Source organism: Anthonomus grandis, chromosome 16 (genome assembly GCF_022605725.1).
Source record: "Anthonomus grandis grandis chromosome 16, icAntGran1.3, whole genome shotgun sequence".
In the NCBI taxonomy this organism is placed as follows: Eukaryota; Metazoa; Arthropoda; class Insecta; order Coleoptera; family Curculionidae; genus Anthonomus; species Anthonomus grandis.
The window spans coordinates 12,428,630-12,446,675 of record NC_065561.1 but is presented as its reverse complement, the minus strand read 5'-3'; the positions used below and the strand labels follow the sequence as shown (position 1 = coordinate 12,446,675).

Here is an 18,046-nt window from a genome sequence, read left to right as displayed (position 1 = left end):
AAAATCTAGAGGTATGTACATTTCCAACAAAATTTAAAATTCAATGGGCACTATCAGATCATTATTGGAAAAGCATACAAAAGTCTGGGCTTTATTATTCAAAACTCAAAATTTTTCGAAAAAGGAGAAACATCCTAATGCATTCGTAACACCCCACTTAGAATATGGGCTCCACAAGCTGAATCCAAGAATAGAGAAAGTTCTACAAGAATCTTACCAAAAAGATTCCTAAGATTCCTTTACGTTAAGAAGTTTATCCATGTCTAATATTCTATAATACTATGTTCATAATAAAAATACTTGACTCATTTTGAGGTTCAGAGACTGAGTAATAGAAGAAAGTTGCATTCAGCCCTTTTTATATATTATGTTATGGATCACATTAAGTATAAATACTGCTCTTTAATAAATAATATAATACTTTATGTTCCAAAGATACACTTAAGAATAAATAAATATGGCTTATTTTCCACCAATAAAACTGATTGTTTGCCAATAAAAAAAATTTAGATGAGTGTAAAATGTGATAAAAAAATTTGATATAGACTTTTTTAATCCATCTAACAAAGAAATTAAATTAACTTTTGAAAGGAACTTCTAGTCTTTTAATATTGTTTGTTGTGTTATTTCAATATTTCTATTTGCTCAATCGTCTAGTCTTAACGGTTAATTTGTTACTTTCTTCTTTTTGCTTTTTTAATTCTTTTACTTTAATTAGCTATTTATTTTAATTGGAGGCATAGCTATAGGTGTAACAGTGATTAGATATATTGACAGTAAGCACTCTTTTAATGTAACTACGAATTGATTTTTTGTTTTAAAGGAGTATAAATAAATAAATTAAAGAACTATATATAACTTTTTTGCTGTAAATTGTATGAAGTTATTTCAATCAGCAGGGTTAACATTTTAAAATCTAATATTTAGGGTTTTACATCTAATTTTTCTCAAAAAGTATATACTTTATAAATTCAGCTATACTGCTGCTTTTTTAAATTAGAACCATATGCACCATTGATCTATTGATTAAGTTTGTCAGGAAAGATCACAGATCAATCAATGTCAATAAAGTAATGGTAATTTTTGCGATGGGCTGATTTTCTTAGATTAGAATCATGTTCTTCACAACTACTTTCACATATAATTTCACCTACATAGGTTAATCCTTGCTGATGCTTTAGGTCAATGCTAAAGACCTACATTAAAGGCCTTGCTGCATTCTTTTTGGGGCACCCTATAGGTGTGTCTTGCACACATTCGCGCGAAAATGCAACATACAAAAGCGCATGCATGAGTCACCTATTAAGAATGGAATGTTTACTCACACAATGTGTATAAGAGGTATATTAATTCATCACAATTCGCAATAAATGTTAAGCTGAAATTTAATGCCTGGAATTAAAATTATAAACCTACATTTATGGATGTATTATTTATATATGAGAGTTTTTAATGAAGGTGGTTTTTTATATATGACGTCACGCGCGGCAATGACTTGCAAAAGAATTCTGCCAGCTAAGAGGTAGAGAGATTCTAAGAAAACGGTCATTCAAAAATATCTTGGGGTTCAGTATTGCGGGTAGCTCTAGTGGCTTGGGAGTAATGACTAATAATTATATATTAAATATATTTCTGTTAATGTAGGTAATTTTAGTGTTTTTAAATGTACAAAACCTATTAAAGAGGATGTGGACAATCAATCTCTCTATATATCGTTTATTTAGTCAAAAAAAACTAATACAAGGTATACAACGAGGTTACTTAATAATTACCATATTACATTTTTAAAAAATTGAATTTTACTTTTTGTCACGTATACACTATACAATTACCACAAACATGTTTGTATATGTATATTATACAAACAAAAACCAGACACAAGTTAGACAAACCAACATTAGAAATTTTCCAGAAATAAGTGGTTTATTATACTAAATTTTCAATTAAATGATTTTTACAAGCCCTTTTAAAAATCTTTATACTTTCTATTGTTTTAATTTCTATTAGCAACATATTATTGTGTATATTTAGATTATTAAAAAATAATACATTTTGAGCACCTTCTTGGGAAACTCTTAGTATATAAAAATTATTTCTTGATCGCGTGTTATGATCATGTCTTTCGACAGAGAATGTGACTTTACTCAACAGATACTGTGGAGCATGACCATTGTTAATCTTATGGACAAATGTCAGCATATTCTTCTTAAAATTCAGTCCTTAAGACACAAAACTAATGAATTATTTCTTTTATTAGAAGAGCTAAATTTTCCAGAAATAGCTGCTATAACCGAACACTGGCTAAACATTGATGAACCTGTTTTTGTTCAAAATTACACTACAATAGCAACATTTAATAGAACTAATTTATCTCATGGGGGCACTATGATTATGTCTATAAACAACGATTTTTCACCGGTAACTAAGTTCCATAACTTTTTATCAGAAAAAGTATTTGAATTTTTCATAGTTTACCATAATACATACGACCTCTATATTATTTGTGTATATAGAACACCTGACGCTGACTTACAGACTTTCCTTCAAAAACTACTAAGCTTGTTAGAATCGTTGTCCTTAAAAGGTAAATTAATTTTGTGTGGCCACCTTAATATTGATTTTTCCAGTGTGTGTGCTGCTCAAGAATCTCTTCACTCTATTTTCGTCTCAATGGGTATAGTAATGCATATTAACTCTCCTACCAGAATAACCAGAAATAGTTCTAGTACCATCGACTATGTCGTGTCATCTTTTGCTCCTGAATTCGTATTGAATCCTGATTGTACGGTTTTTAATTCCGGATTTTCTGATCATGAAGCTGCATTATCTAAATTTTCCATAAATTCTAAAGACAAAAATATGTTACGTAAATTAGGCCGTTTTTGGCAAAAATAATTTCTCATAATTCAAGAACTTATGACAAACGGCTGCTTGGGATTTTCTTTCTGACGATATTGATAGTGAATTTTCTAGTTTTATAAAGTCTTTATCAAGTATTGCAGATAAGTCGTTTCCTCTTAGACCTATCAAAATTAAACATCATAAGCCATGGACCACTAAAGGCTTACGTGTTTCTGCAAAAAACATGCGCTTATTATCACACCTGAAAAAATTTACAGACAGCGCATTTTTTCATAACCATGTCAAGCTTTATAGAAAAATGTACCATAAGACTATAAAAGCTGCAAAAGATATTTATTATAATAAAAGGATAATCGAATCAAGTAATGTTGCCAAAGAAACATGGTCTACTGTAAATGAATTAAGAAATAAGACTTCTTCATCTAGCACTATCCCTACTTCACCTGAGGACCTTAATCACTACTTTGTTAATGTAGCTAAAAATCTAATGGCTACCACAACACCTTCTCACGATCCTCGTTCATATCTCCCAAATGAAAATTTACACAGCTTCTTTTTTAGCCCCATTGTATCAGCAGAGCTTCAAACTACAATAAATGAAATAAAATTCAGAGGAACGCCCCTTGAGTGGTTTAAATCGTATCTCAGTTACAGAAATCAGCTTGTAAAGGTTGATACGACGAAGTCTTCTTGCAAACCAATAGAATGTGGGGTACCTCAAGGTTCAGTCCTAGGCCCTATTTTGTTTCTGATCTTTATAAATGACATGGCCAATCTTAACATCAGTGGCAAAATCTGTCTTTTTGCTTACGATACTAGCTTTACATGGAGCAATCCGGATGCTAGGGCACTACTATTTCTAATGACTTAATTACCATTAAATCGTGGTGCGATTCTAATCTTCTGTGCCTAAATGTCTGAAAAACTAAAGTCTTATCATATAAAACTACTATTCAACCCTTTGTACTTAACAACACCAGTTTGGACGTCGTTGAATCTGTGAAGTTCTTGGGACTACTCCCTAAAATGGGACTTGCATATTGATGCCTTATATAAAAAAATAAGTTCAGCATGTTTTGCCTTAAGATCAGTTTTCAGAGAATTAAGTTTTTAAACATTAAGAACAGTTTATTATGCCCTTTTTGAGTCACATCTACGTTACGCCCTTCCATTCTGGGGCACATGCGGTGTGACTCAATTTGATCGCATCTTTAAACTCCAAAAGAGAGCAATTCGGTATCTGCTTGGACTTAATAGCAAAGCTCACTGTCAAGAAATCTTTAAAAAATATAAGATACTTACTCTTCCCTCTTTATTCATATTTGCTTAGTACGCAAACATAAGTCAGAAATGCCAAGTAGGGCGTCTCACAATTTTTCACTTCGCAACGCAGTGCATGATCTTTATCTGCAAACCCCCCTGAGAATGTATGAGTTTTTTTTTTTTAGTAAATAAATTGCACTTTCATTCTGTATTTAATTAATTTACTGTTTATTGACTAGTGTGTCTATTTCTATTGACATTTTATACATCATGATGTATATTGACCAGGTACATTGTTTTTGTACAGTTTTGCATGTATTTATTTTGTTTGTATATTTATTTTTTATATTTTTATTTTTTTGTTTTGATTTGTTCTTATATGTTTTTTTTATTAGCTTTGTCTACAAAATTTTGTCAATAAAGCATGTGATTGATTGATTGATATTGAGTAGAAGATGCTCTCTGACTGGTAACCATTCTAAAGCCTATAACATGTCTTGTATGGTCAACCTTAGTTTACCGAGTATTATGTGCATGCCCTATTTTGCAACTTTTGAAGTCGGAACAACTCATTTTGTTTTAATAAAAATAATACAGGACTAGAGCAATAATTAAAGTGAGGCAGGATAAGTATATTGTAAATACCTTTTTTTGTCCACAAGCTTTAGTAAGGTGAACATCTAGAAAAATAATAAACTTTATATGAAATCATTTTAAGGACCCCAAGTGCCATGACCTTTAGAATGTAAGTCCCGATCTATCCATATGCCTAAGTATTTGATTTTTGTTACACATTCTATCGAATGTTCTCCTATTTTTATATTTAAATCTGCTGGTCAGCGTCTGTAAAAATATTCCTTTGCTGTTCTCATAGACCGATTTTAATATATTATTTAATTTAAGCTAAAGCTCATGTGTGTTTGATGTAGGAAAATAAAAAAAAGTCATCTGCAAAAAGATAAGTTGTGCATTCTTTAACATAATCTATTAAATCATTAATATATATTATAAATAGCAATGGTCTTAACACATCCCTGTGGAACGCCCTATTTATTTATTAATGGTTTTGATAAAACATCATTAATTTTTAATACCTGTTTTCTATCTTTTAAGCACATACAAAAACCACTGCAAAACAACCCTCTCTAAACCTATGCTTTTTAATTTTATTATTTTTCTATATCTTTCTATTGATGGTTTCAAATTCTTTTCTTAAATCCAGAAAAATCTAAGGAATCTATACAGGGTTGTCCATAATAAGGGTAGTGAGGTACCATATGGTAGTATACACTAATAAAATGATACCTCAGGAGCTGCAAGCTATGAGGGAGCATGTACAGTTATTGGGCGATATGTCATATAGTATAACACCTATGTAAATAGATGTAACTATATGCAATATAAAATACAATATGCAATATTGTTGCGAAACAATTTGCATAACATTTCAAATACCATTGTGCAATCCCATCAAGATCAGTAACTGATCCATAAGAACACCTAAAAAAATACGACATTCCACCGTTCTTTCTCTGATGAAAGCTTTAATGGGGTGCAAGATATATTAACTCAAAAACAAAAGCAGTCGTGACATACAAGGTGTTCCTTAAAGACGTACTAATATTTAAGGGGGTGATTCATGGATTCATTTTAAGAAAAAAAGTTCCTTCACCCCCTTTAATATTAGCACGTCTTTAAGGAACACCCTATATATGGCTTTAATGTAAAAATCATAGTCAATCATTTGTAATCTTAGTAAAGCTTTTGACTGTGTCAACTTTGGGTGAAAGTTTGGTGCATATAACTTCAGCAATAGAAGTGTTCCACTCCTAAGTTCATACTTACAGGTACCAGGCTGTGCAGTGTAGTGGTTTGACATTGTCCAAGCAGAAGGTAAAAATTGGGATACCCCAGGGATTTATCTTGGTTCCACTACTTTTTCTTAAACATATATAAAATGATTTATCATTCATAGATCAAAAGTCAAAATATAGGTATTCTTTTTTGCTACTGACACCACCTCGTCTGGTGTCCCAAACAGATTACTGTTAAACAAAAACAAGACAGAGAGAAAGGGTTTTTATGCTAAGGGATGTTGAAGGATGATCATTTTGTCATGCTGAGTTTCTCTGGGTTGTTATTGAGCTAAAAGCAGTTGGATATATATACATATTTAGGTACTGAGAACCTCTTTTTTTGCACGCACACCTGTCATTTGCTCTACTTGTTGTGCTTGGGTCATGCCACATGTGTGGTGAAACCCCTCATGTCTGTTGGGTGGTGACTGGGTACAGGGATGATTGCAAAGCAGTTTTCAGGAACCTAGAAATACTTACCTTGCCATCTCTGTAAATAATGGAGAACTTATAGTGATAATCTAATGCTAGCTTTCTGGCAACTGAAAAGGTGTCAGAATGGCCCAGGCTACTGGTCCATAAAGTTTATTAATATTGTACACATGGAAATTAAAGAGTTATCGATAGATAAATTTAAGGAAATGAAAAATCAAATGTTCATTTCAAACGCATTTTATTGAAATGAAGAGTATTTTAATTATTGTCAGCGTTTATAGTGTCTTTATGACATCAATGTTTTGTTTAAACTCTAAAATGTTAAGTGCCGATATGTACTTTGGTATTTTGTTCAACTAGGAATTTGTAATCACTGTATTTTATTTTTATTTATTTACAATTGCACATTGCTTTGTGTAATTTTAACATGAATAAATAGTTTGAATTTTGTACCTTACAATAAAAAAACTACATGAGTGCTTATACCAAATGTAGACATATTTTTTATTTTCCATTACCTCCTTTATCACATACCTTTGAAAACAATGACTTTTTTCAATAATTCATAATTATTTCTCTGTAACTCCAAAACTAATGAAGATATTGAATAAAATTGTTTACATTGTGTATTGCCAATTCACTCTAATTTTTTACTACTTAAATTTCCAGAGTTTTTAATTTCCATATTTGAAGAAGGAGAAGTTTTTCAAGTATGGATGTAGTACTACTGGATGTAGTCATTCAGTATTCCTTCTTAATAAGCAAGCTTTCTTTTCTTAAATGACACCAACTTAATCAAATCCTAAATCCGTACTGTAAATACTATTATCAATAGACTTCTCACCTTCTCTCCTCAACTAATTTAACATTTTATAGCAAAAAATAAGAAAATAAATACAAAGGTTCAGAACACTTTTGTTCTTGTATTCCCATATCAAACTCAATATCAAATAAGCAGAATTAGGAATTTAAAAAATGATTTCCGGCAATTTCTTTTTGCCACTTTTATTGACCATTACTTTGATGGTATCTCACACTAATGAAACCTATTAATGCTTCCGATTCATTTTTACTAGTTCAATCAAAACCCACATTTCAATATTTGGTGACCAACAGATGACAACTTTATAAAAAATTAACAAATTATTTTATTCTTTTATTTCTGAAATACTGTGTTAAGGCTAAAGAACCTGAAAAAGCAAACCAATAATTTCCTTTTGGCTTTATACCATATATAAAAAAGACATTTTAGTAAAGGCACCAATCAAACTATAATACTTCCTTTAAATCTGTAACATTCCTTTTACAAATAGGTAGGTAGACAAGTCACAGGTAGAGAAATATAAACATCCCCTTCTTAAAAGCACTCCATATCTGCAGTCTTCCAGTCAGGTACCTGAATACACAAATAAAAGTGCTTTAATCACTACTATAATCTCCTGATCACCTGTACCTTTCATAGATAGTATGGAATGTGGTAATATTTTGTGTGTTTGCAGTTGAATACCTTTATCCTAAACACTAAGTGCAAACAGTAGTCAATTGCTATTATCACAATTAATTGGTTCACCACAAATAGTCAAAAGCCAAGAGTTTCTCAAATAATCATTTTATCATATGCTTGAATGTTATTTCAAAAGTTGACTTTTAATCCCCTGAATAACACCTACAAAAATGTGAATAGTCATAGGCAAGATCAGATGTTAATGTTACAAAATGTTTTATCCCAGCTATGGACACATAACATGTGTATGACAGAAAATGCTCTTGTTGTTTACTAATAAATATCAGAAAATGCAACACTAGATTTTTTTAAGAGTAAACCCAGGTGTATAATTTTCACACACAAATTAAAATTCGCTGTTGATTATTTTAAAATCTGCATTTTAAACAATTTTCTACTTAAATTTCATTTAATAGTTTTTTTAAACCACCAGGCACAATAAATAAAATACTAAGAATGATTCAGGCCATGAAAAACAAATATAGTTGCAGTTTTGATGATGTTTCATATAATCTATCAAAATATTGTGCTCTGGAATTTGCTAACTCTATCTAAATTCATATTATAAACAACTTTTTGAAATGTGGGATTCTCCACAAGGAATTTAAAATGTCCAAAGTTTACTATTATATAAAAGAGCAGATCCAGTCATCCTGGGCAATTATAAACCTATAAATTTGTTTTTTTTGTTTTTGAAGGTGGTAGGTGGTTGAATTGACTTAATATTTTAGTCTGTTGATTTGTATACTAAAGAACTTATAAGTGGAATTCCAATGAATACACATGGACCTAACAGTAACTAAAAGGTCCATTAAAAAGAAAGCAGAATCCTGGACCATTTCTCTGGCTTAAACAAACATTAATTTAAAAAATATTTATATTAAAAGCATCTTGCGGAGTGAATGCTGCTGTACCTGAGATTTAATGATGAAAGCAGTGTCAGTTTTTTAATTGCATTAAATAAAATAAATAAAAAAATTAATGACGGCTTTTTATTTTTACCTCTACAAAGGGTAGCATACCTGTTTATTTACCAGAAGATGTAGAAAAAGAAGCATTTAGCTACAATATTTACAAAATAAATATAAAAAAATAGACGGTTAATAAAATAAAGCAAACATAAGCAGGTAACAATACTAAAATATAAAGCAAACAATACAAAAAAGTTTGTTAAATAGTATATTGACCTGTATAAAATATTACAAACTTTTTCAATCTAGCAAATAAATACATATGTCTGTTAATTAAGCTCTACCAAGCTAAAATACAAACCTTATTGAAAAGATGTCTTTGAAACAGGGAAGTGTGGTGTCCTGGAATAGCAAAAGTTCATCTTCTATTTTGCTTGAATATGTTTTGACAAGCTTTTTTCTGAGATATTCTGGATTACTCAAGTTATTTTTGGAGAAAACAAGTAAAATGCATTAGTTGCCTAGATTAGGCCACTTTAAAACAGAAAACTTCAGAATAACATGATCAGAAAGCAAAAAAAATTCCCTTATATAAGAATTTTGTACTTTTTGTAAACTGTATTCACTTGCTGCATCAAGAATAGACCACACAAAAAACTACAATAATTACAGTGAGACAATACTAACCTCTCAAATAACTATTTTCTTAATTCACAATTTAAAATGTGTTCTTGTATAAGTTTCTAAAGAATGGTATGCAGCTTTAACTACTAGCCAAATTAGTTGTAATATTTATTACTTTAATTGTATTAAATGTAATTAGTTAGAAAATAATTAACTAATAAATAATATGATTTTTTATTAAAAATTATTAAACAATTTTGTGTTTTTTATTATGTAAATAGGGTCAATGCATTAGTTGCCACTAATTTAAGATGACACTAATTAATAAAAGTTTCAATATCCCATCATTTACTTTTACTGTTTTTATTTAATTTAGGAAGGTACTTAGGACATTCTAAATATAGACAATCACAGATTAAAAGTAAGGAAATATATTTTATTTCTCAAGTTCCAATAATAAAACAGATTTTCCTATCCTAAAATTGTATAATTCTTAATAATGAAATGCCACCTGTTTAAAACTTGGTTTATATTTTAGTGATTGAAGTGACTTTTACCTTTGAAGCCACTTACATTAAAAAAATATATAAAGCAAGATGTTACTGCTGTTAAATCACAATATTAACCAATATTTTTAAGAAAACAATATGATTATGTACATCCATTTTTATAAACAGTCCATTGTTTTTGAGAGTCCATTGTTCTGGTTTGTCCAGTCCATTATATAAATGAAAGAAAAGTAATTGTTATATTTTACAAACAATTGAATGTATTTTTGGAAAAAAGTTTGTCAACAGAAAAATATGATTGGTAAAATGCCATATAGAAACAAGTAGGAGTACCTTGCAGGCAGCACAAACACTATAATTCGAGTTCGACTTACCTCTCTGACAGTTATTCCAAACTGGATTTTACCAACTGAAATATTTTTTGCATTAGAAGTTGTCAAATTGACACCCTCTATGCAAAAGGAATAAAAAAAAAGAAGCTAAATGTCAGTTTATATTTGCACATAAAGGGATTGAGAAACAAACTACTGTGTAACAAATACCATGGTTTATTATTTCTTCTAAAAAGGTTTTGAAGTGTCACTGGATTGAGGAGAATAACAAAACAAATATAAAAAACTATATAATTTTACCGATGAAAAATTAGTGGCTTAATCTGCTTTAAATTACACAGGTAAAAACTAAGAGCAATAAATATTTAAATGTAAAAAAATAAAGAATGTTCAGTCAGATTTTTTTGTTATTCTCTATTTTATTTTTCCTAGAGCTGGTATTTAAGAGCATCTAAAAAAGAAAAAAAAACTACTAATTAAATCAGAAGATGCACTGTACAAATAAATAGTAAAAACAGTGAATTAATAAGTGAGTCATAATGAAGGCAGATGAGATTTACCTAGTATCAGCACCTATATATTTTTATGTTAAAAAGCTCTGGTGCTTCAGCTAAATAAATGGCAATCATAACTTCAACTGGTTTTTAGTTAGATTTAGGATTTGCTTGTCAACATCTAAAAAAAGTGTTATAATTTTAGAATAATATAATAAATGTAGCAAATACCATACCTCTTATTTCAGACTCTAGGGTTCCAAAATTTTTAATACAATTCTCTTAGCAATATCCTTTATTGAATTCAATTCACATTCTTTCCCCCCAACTCAAACCAGCATTTTTGTCTAAAAATATCAAAAAAACTTTATACAATACCCCTGGTCTCATTGATCAAACCCAAATAATTACACCCATTTAATTAATGACAGATGTGATCCATTTTCCCCAAGAGACCAAAATATAATTTCAAAACATGTGTATCTTTATTATAATGTTAGACTGAGACTTTTTTGCGACTGGTGTTTTTAATTTTGTTTTTACACTAATTTAAATCCTTTAGAAATTCATTAGCATCTTCTGACTTTTGCTTTAAAAATAGTAAATACCCACCTTAACAAATTTTTATAATTTACAACTATTAAACAGATAATTATTAAAATAGGGCAAACCTAATAAGAAAATTAATTGCTTTTTTATGCTTAAATTGCAATAAATTCAGGCATCATAATATGTACTTGTCCCTAAAAAAGAGCTATCATCACTATACAGGGTGTTTGGCGGAGGGTTAGCTAAACTTGGTGGACATATAGATAGGCTCAGATAGAAGATACTTTCTTAATAAACTTGTGTTCTAAAAGTCTTGGGTTTTTTTATATCCATTGATTTTGTGTTATTTTCAGGATTTTCAAAAAATTATGCCCTTTGACATCTTTAAATTTTTTCGGCATATTTTTCACGTTTTTTTTACATTTGTATTTAGTCTGTAATGTATCCTGAATCTAAAAAAATCAACAAAATGTGCTACATATTGTTGTTGTCATTTGACATTTGTCGTGGTGTAACTTTTTAGCTTTCTTACGTACCCAAGTCGTTAATTTAGTATTGTATCGTGTATGTAGTTGTTGTTGTTAATACTGTTGTTATTGTTGCTGGTAATTGAGTTTTTATATTGTTTTTGTGACTTTCCTTATTTTCGTATCATTATCGCCACAATGGCTGCATACACTACCGAAGAATACGCCGATATTGTATTTGCTTATGGAAGAGCCAATAGTAATACGCGAGAAGCACAAAGAATTTATGAGGAGCAATACCCCAACAGGCGTGTGCCCCACCACAACACTTTTGCTAACACTTTTCGTCGATTAAGGGAAACAGGCAATCTAAATTATCAAGAACCGAGGATCAATCAGAGGCAGTATGATGTTGCTGTAGATGAAAATGTAATTCGCGCATTCGATGAGGATCCCACCTTCCTTAGTACAAGGAAAGTAGCTACAGATCTGAACATTTCTACATGGAAAGCATGGCCAGTTGTCAAGGCAGAAGAAAGGCATCCTTTCCATTACACTCCAGTGCAAGGTAATTTCATACTACATCAACAACTTAATTCTGCAATTTTTACTGGCATCGTGATACTCTTTAACCAACATAATTTACATTATTGGGAAAACAAAAAGGTAAATCCGCATTTGACCAGAGCCAAGTCTTTCCAAACAAGATTCAGTGTTAATGTTTGGGCAGGTGTGATTGGGAGACACCTCATCAGTCCCCACTACTTGCCGAGAAACCTCAACGGGGACAATTACTTACATTTTTTACAAAATGATCTCCCACAATTATTGGCTGATATACCCATATTTAATGAAGAATCGTCTTCCAGAATGACGGGTGTCGTGCACACTATCGGGTCGCTGTTAGAGAATTTCTGAACAATACTTTTCCCAATTCGTGGATCGGAAGAGCAGGTCCCATCGCATGGCCTCCACGGTCCCCTGATTTGACCCCCCTCGATTTTTACGTATGGGGATGTGCGAAAGAACTCGTGTACGAGGTGGAAATTGACAATCTAGACCACTTAATTCAAAGAATCAATGCCGCGTTTCTAACGGTCAGAGAAGAGATGCGACTTCGCCTTAGGACAGTAGAAATGCGACGGCGATGTAGTGGATAAGAGCCAGGGAAGCACAGTTTCAACAAAATTTGTAATTTTGAAATAAATACATAAAATTTTAAAAATATTTTTTTTTACTTTATTTTCCTTTAAAGTCATGAATTGTGGCAAGTTAGTCGGCTTTGTGTTACACATTGTATATCATTGAAAAGAGTATTAACTGGAGATGTTTTTAAAACTACCTGAACATCTTGATAGATTTTAGTTTTTTTTTTGCGTCAAGTTAAAGTTACGTTTCATAACTTTTTTTGCTGCTTGTATTAACTTTTTGAGCTCAAACCGAATTATTTCGGTATTATTTGTACTTGATATTGATTTTTTTAGATTCAGGATACATTACAGACTAAATACAAATGTAAAAAAAACCTGAAAAATATGCTGAAAAAATTTAAAGATTTCAAAAGGTATAATTTTTTGATAATCCTGAAAATAACACACAATCAATGGTATAAAAAAACCCAAGACTTTTAGAACACAAGTTTATTAAGAAAATATCTTCTATCTGAGCCTATCTATATGCCCACCAAGTTTCGCTAACCCTCTGCCAAACACCCTGTATAATAGGCTATCATCCTCTAACAGCCTGATGCTTGAAGCCTATTTATGTTGGTTTTTTTTTACTTTCTGGATAAGAAATTTTTTTTTATAAACAACAAAATTTTGATAATTTGGTTAGGTACTCATACTACTTACCAACTTATTTTTAGATTATGAAGAATCAAACCTCCTTTAATAGATCCTCTTGTACTTTCACTCACAAGTTCACAAGTATTGGGCATTTTTATCGCTTCAAAATTAAACTAAAAAAAAGCAACTTATCACTTTGAAGCTCTGCTAGATAAGCAACTTTTGATCTTTTAATTGAGGCAAGTGCAAAATTTTGGCACTCTATAATAAGTCCAGTTAGCTGGACTTTTATCTTTTTTACATTTAGTAAGGGCTCTCTTTTTTTTTTTTCATTTAAAATAAGTCTAAGACTGTAGGTTAACCAAGGTGCTGCTTTCTTACTAATTCTTATGTTTTTATAAGGTGCATGGGTATCAAATAGTAAGTTAATATTTTGATATAGAAAGTCAACTTTTTTCCTTATCTTCAATATAAAAACAATTGTCCCAATGTGAGAAATGTTACTTTTCTGAAGTTTTTATAGTTGGGCTGGGTTGTGATAGGTTAACCTGGAATTAGATATATTTTAAGCATTGGCTATATTTGTGTTCTGTGAGCCTTGTCCCATAATTTCTGGTCTGATTAAATGTTAAATATATTTGTTTTTTTTTTTTAATAAAAATTCATAAAAATTTGCTCCTGACTATTGTTGCTGGTAAAATTACACACATTTTAAGCCTTTTTGGATTATTTTAGCAACAATTTTCAGGAAAGTTGTTAAACAAGACCTTTAACAAGTTTTTTCAACTAATTTTTTTAACATGGTAGAATTCACTTTACAATCCCAATAATTTTGTATTTTTTAAATAACTGGAGGTTAAAATTTTGTATTCAAGGGACTCAAGGTCAAGGCCAAACATGTCCCTAAAGTCTATGACTTATTTGAAAAATTTAAATCTTAGTATTGCCTATAAGATATTAATTTAGACCTTATTGAGGAAAACTATTTCGTTTCAATATCCACCTGATAAAATACCAAAATTAAATATTCTACTCAGGCAGGCTTGGCCTACAAGAAAGGTAATTTAAAATACCAAGAACGCGACATCATTTGAAATGTCTTTTGTGTTAATGCACCGTACAACGGACAAAACGATATTATTGAAAGGTGTGAGGAAAATCTTAAATAATAATTTACAGTGTGGCATTAATAATTCCCTAGCGTGACCCCGTGCGATGGACATTTAAAAGCCGCGTGTAACAATTTCTACCGTGTAAACACGGCTTCTTTTACCTTACTGGTAATCAGGTTCTTTATTCAAGTTTAAAGTTTTAAAACTGGCCTTTTATTATAAAACTATTGTAAAACACCAGTTCGAAGGATAGAACTTGGATTATATTCGTCAAACCACCCTTAAACAACCTCCTTCGATGCTTAAAAACATAAAAAAATACAAAAACAAGCGCTTTTACCTGTTGTTTCTCAGCACTAAAAAAGTTGTTTTGCACCTAATCCATTTATTCTGCGAGGTAAAGTACACTTTATAAGTCTTCACAAGTCACTTTTGATCCGGCACACAACACCCGAACACCCTGTATATCAATATCGATAGTTTCAAACACTCGAAAAAAGTTTTTCCGCGTTTTTCGTGTGAAAATGCGCGAAAATTCGTAAATAAAATCGGAAAGGTGTGACCGCACAAACTCGTCCGGTACTCGAAACGAATACGAAACAATCAAATCAAGAAAAGGTATGCGGTGGAAGTTTGGCAGCTGCGCCAGGTTTTTGCGCAACGCAGTGGCGTAGCATGTGAGCAGCGTTTTATTAATATGAGTCGAAATATATACAGGGTGTCTTCAAAGTTGAGTCATTTATTTCAACTGCTTGTAGGACTCGTCAAAAGGAGTTGATATACCAAAAATTACCTATATAAAAGTTGCATAATAATAATAATAATAATAATAATAATAATAATAATAATAATAATAATAATAATAATAAGAATAATATTTCCCGTGGGGAGCCGGAGTAGAATAGCCTCCTGGTACGTTCTGCCTGTCGTAAAAGGCGACTAAAAGAACAACTTGGACCACCAGGGTTAAATGGTGGTACACCCATGGAAATGGAGACACGAAGCGGAAGATACCTCGGAGAAAGGTCGCTGCCTGGGGATCGCCAGGGCATGTCTGGAGCCGGCGCTGGACATGACAGTATGCGGACCGTCGGTGGCAGGGAGTTAAGGAGGCGGCAACCTGTCATTCAAGAAACTACACCTCCTCCTCTTCAACAACAAAACGACCGGGAGGGCCCAACACCATCACGAGCCCCCCTCGCTGAAGGTGCTGCGCAGGAAATTCAGCCAGCGCTCACCCAGGCGGGACTACAAAGACAGCGCATGAAATGGACATCTGCGATGAATGAAACCGTCATGCGCAGCTTTTATAAAGTGACCAACCTGGGACGAGAAATGATCGGCTACAGACAACCTTTACATGCCGAATTTACGAAAATCTATCCACATCTCCAAGTTACCGAACAGAGAGTAGCAGACCAGTATCGGGTAATAATGCGTAATCACCTAATTCCAGAGACAAGACTCAATACCATTAAAGAAGAAATACAAGCGCAAACTAACAACGAACAAGACCCCGCTAACAATGAACCAGCTGAGGAGCAACCTGTAATAGAAAACGTATTAAATAACACACATGAACTTAACACTACCGAAAACACCCAAGAGGACAATTCTGAGCTATATCACGAACTATCTGCAGAAATGGCACATGCGATGCTAGAATTTGAGGGAACCAACCCACTGATAAGACCCAAACTTCCAAAAGTAAACTCTTCAAAAAAACTAGGTCAAATTATGGAACACCAAAATTCTTCCACCTTATCTTTTAAATATTAATAACATGCAATCTCTTCACCTTTTAGTTTTTAGCGCAGCAACTGCCGTTGCTAAAACCATGAAGATTAAGATAAGGATCCACAATGACTCTGCAAGAACCGAGCTCCCGATACCGCCATGGGAGACCAGACTTCAACGAAAAATTCAGAGGTTTCGAAAAGATATCGGCCAACTAACAGAATATCTGAGGGGTACACGAACAAATAGACTAAAACAGAAAGTTGATAAAGTTTTGCAGAGAAACAATAACCACAATCGGCATGAACCAGAAAATAATACAGCTCAACAATGCCTAGATACTCTAAAACAGAAACTTTCCTTATTTTCAGGGCGCCTACGAAGATACAAGACCAGTAATAACCGAAAACGTGACAATCTTCGTTTTGAAAAGGCCGAAAAACAATTTTATAGAGAGCTAAATTCAAAATCAGATCACCCAGATAAGCAATACCCCACGAAAGAGCAAATTCAAGATTTTTGGGCCAGACAACTTGCAACTCAAACAACATGCAATATCAACGCAAGCTGGGTTACTGAAGAGAAACAAAACAGTAATAAATATAACCCGATGGAACATCGACCATTTACTATCGAGGAAGTCAACCAGATTATCCAAAAACTGCATAATTGGAAATGACCTGGCCCAGATGGAGTTCATAACTTTTGGCTAAAGAAACTACGGAGTGTGCATCCTAAACTCTCAGAATTAATTAACCACGTTATTCTTAACCCACAGGAAATGCCAGCGTTCCTAACGCAAGGAGTAACCTATCTACTGCCTAAAGACCAGAACAACACACAAGATCCGTCTAAGTACCGACCGGTGACGTGCCTACCTACTTTGTATAAAATTATCACTTCATGTTTAACACAGCGTGAGGAAAACAACATCATAGCCGCACAACAAAAAGGATGCGCTAAAAGGTCTATGGGCTGTAAAGAACAACTTATTATCGACTCTGTCATCAACAACCAGGCATATCACAACAAGAGAAATATTTTTACTGCCTACGTCGACTATAAGAAAGCCTTCGACTCAGTACCACACGAATGCTCCAGCTCGAAGTACAGGGTAAAAGCGCAGTAAGTACAAACAACATTCCAATTCGAATAGGAATCTTCCAAGGGGACTCACTGAGCCCATTATGGTTCTGCCTTGCTATGAATCCTCTTTCGAACCGTCTTAACTCTACCAACTATGGGTTTAGCATCCGAGATAATAACACCGAGATTTCAAAGTTAAATCACTTACTGTATATGGATGATTTAAAAATAATGGCTGCAACTAGGAACCAACTAAACCAAATGCTGCATATAGTAGAAGAGCTCTCCAACGACATCGGCATGCAATTTGGACTAGATAAATGCCGTACTCTCAATATTATCCGAGGAAAAATTCAGCCAGGAGAATATCAGATGCAGAGTGTCCAGACCATCGAGGCCATAGGCAAACACGAAATTTACAAATACTTGGGGATGAAACAATCACAAACGATTGAACAACAAACAATGAAATGCGAACTGACTAACGAGTTTGTGAAAAGGGTAAGACAAGTTTTGAG

General features: G+C 32.4%; 1 protein-coding gene across 5 annotated transcripts in view; it reads right to left on the bottom strand.

Moving 5' to 3' along the window:
* LOC126745805 (afadin) overlaps positions 1-15,313 on the bottom strand; it is a 465,103-nt gene extending 449,790 nt beyond the window's left edge. For all 5 annotated transcript variants that reach the window (XM_050453809.1, XM_050453810.1, XM_050453811.1 and 2 more), the window contains exon 1: positions 15,046-15,313. The gene's annotated coding sequence lies outside the window, so the exon portion shown is untranslated. The remainder of the gene's footprint in view (positions 1-15,045) is intronic.
* Between the last annotated feature and the right edge of the window lie 2,733 nt (positions 15,314-18,046).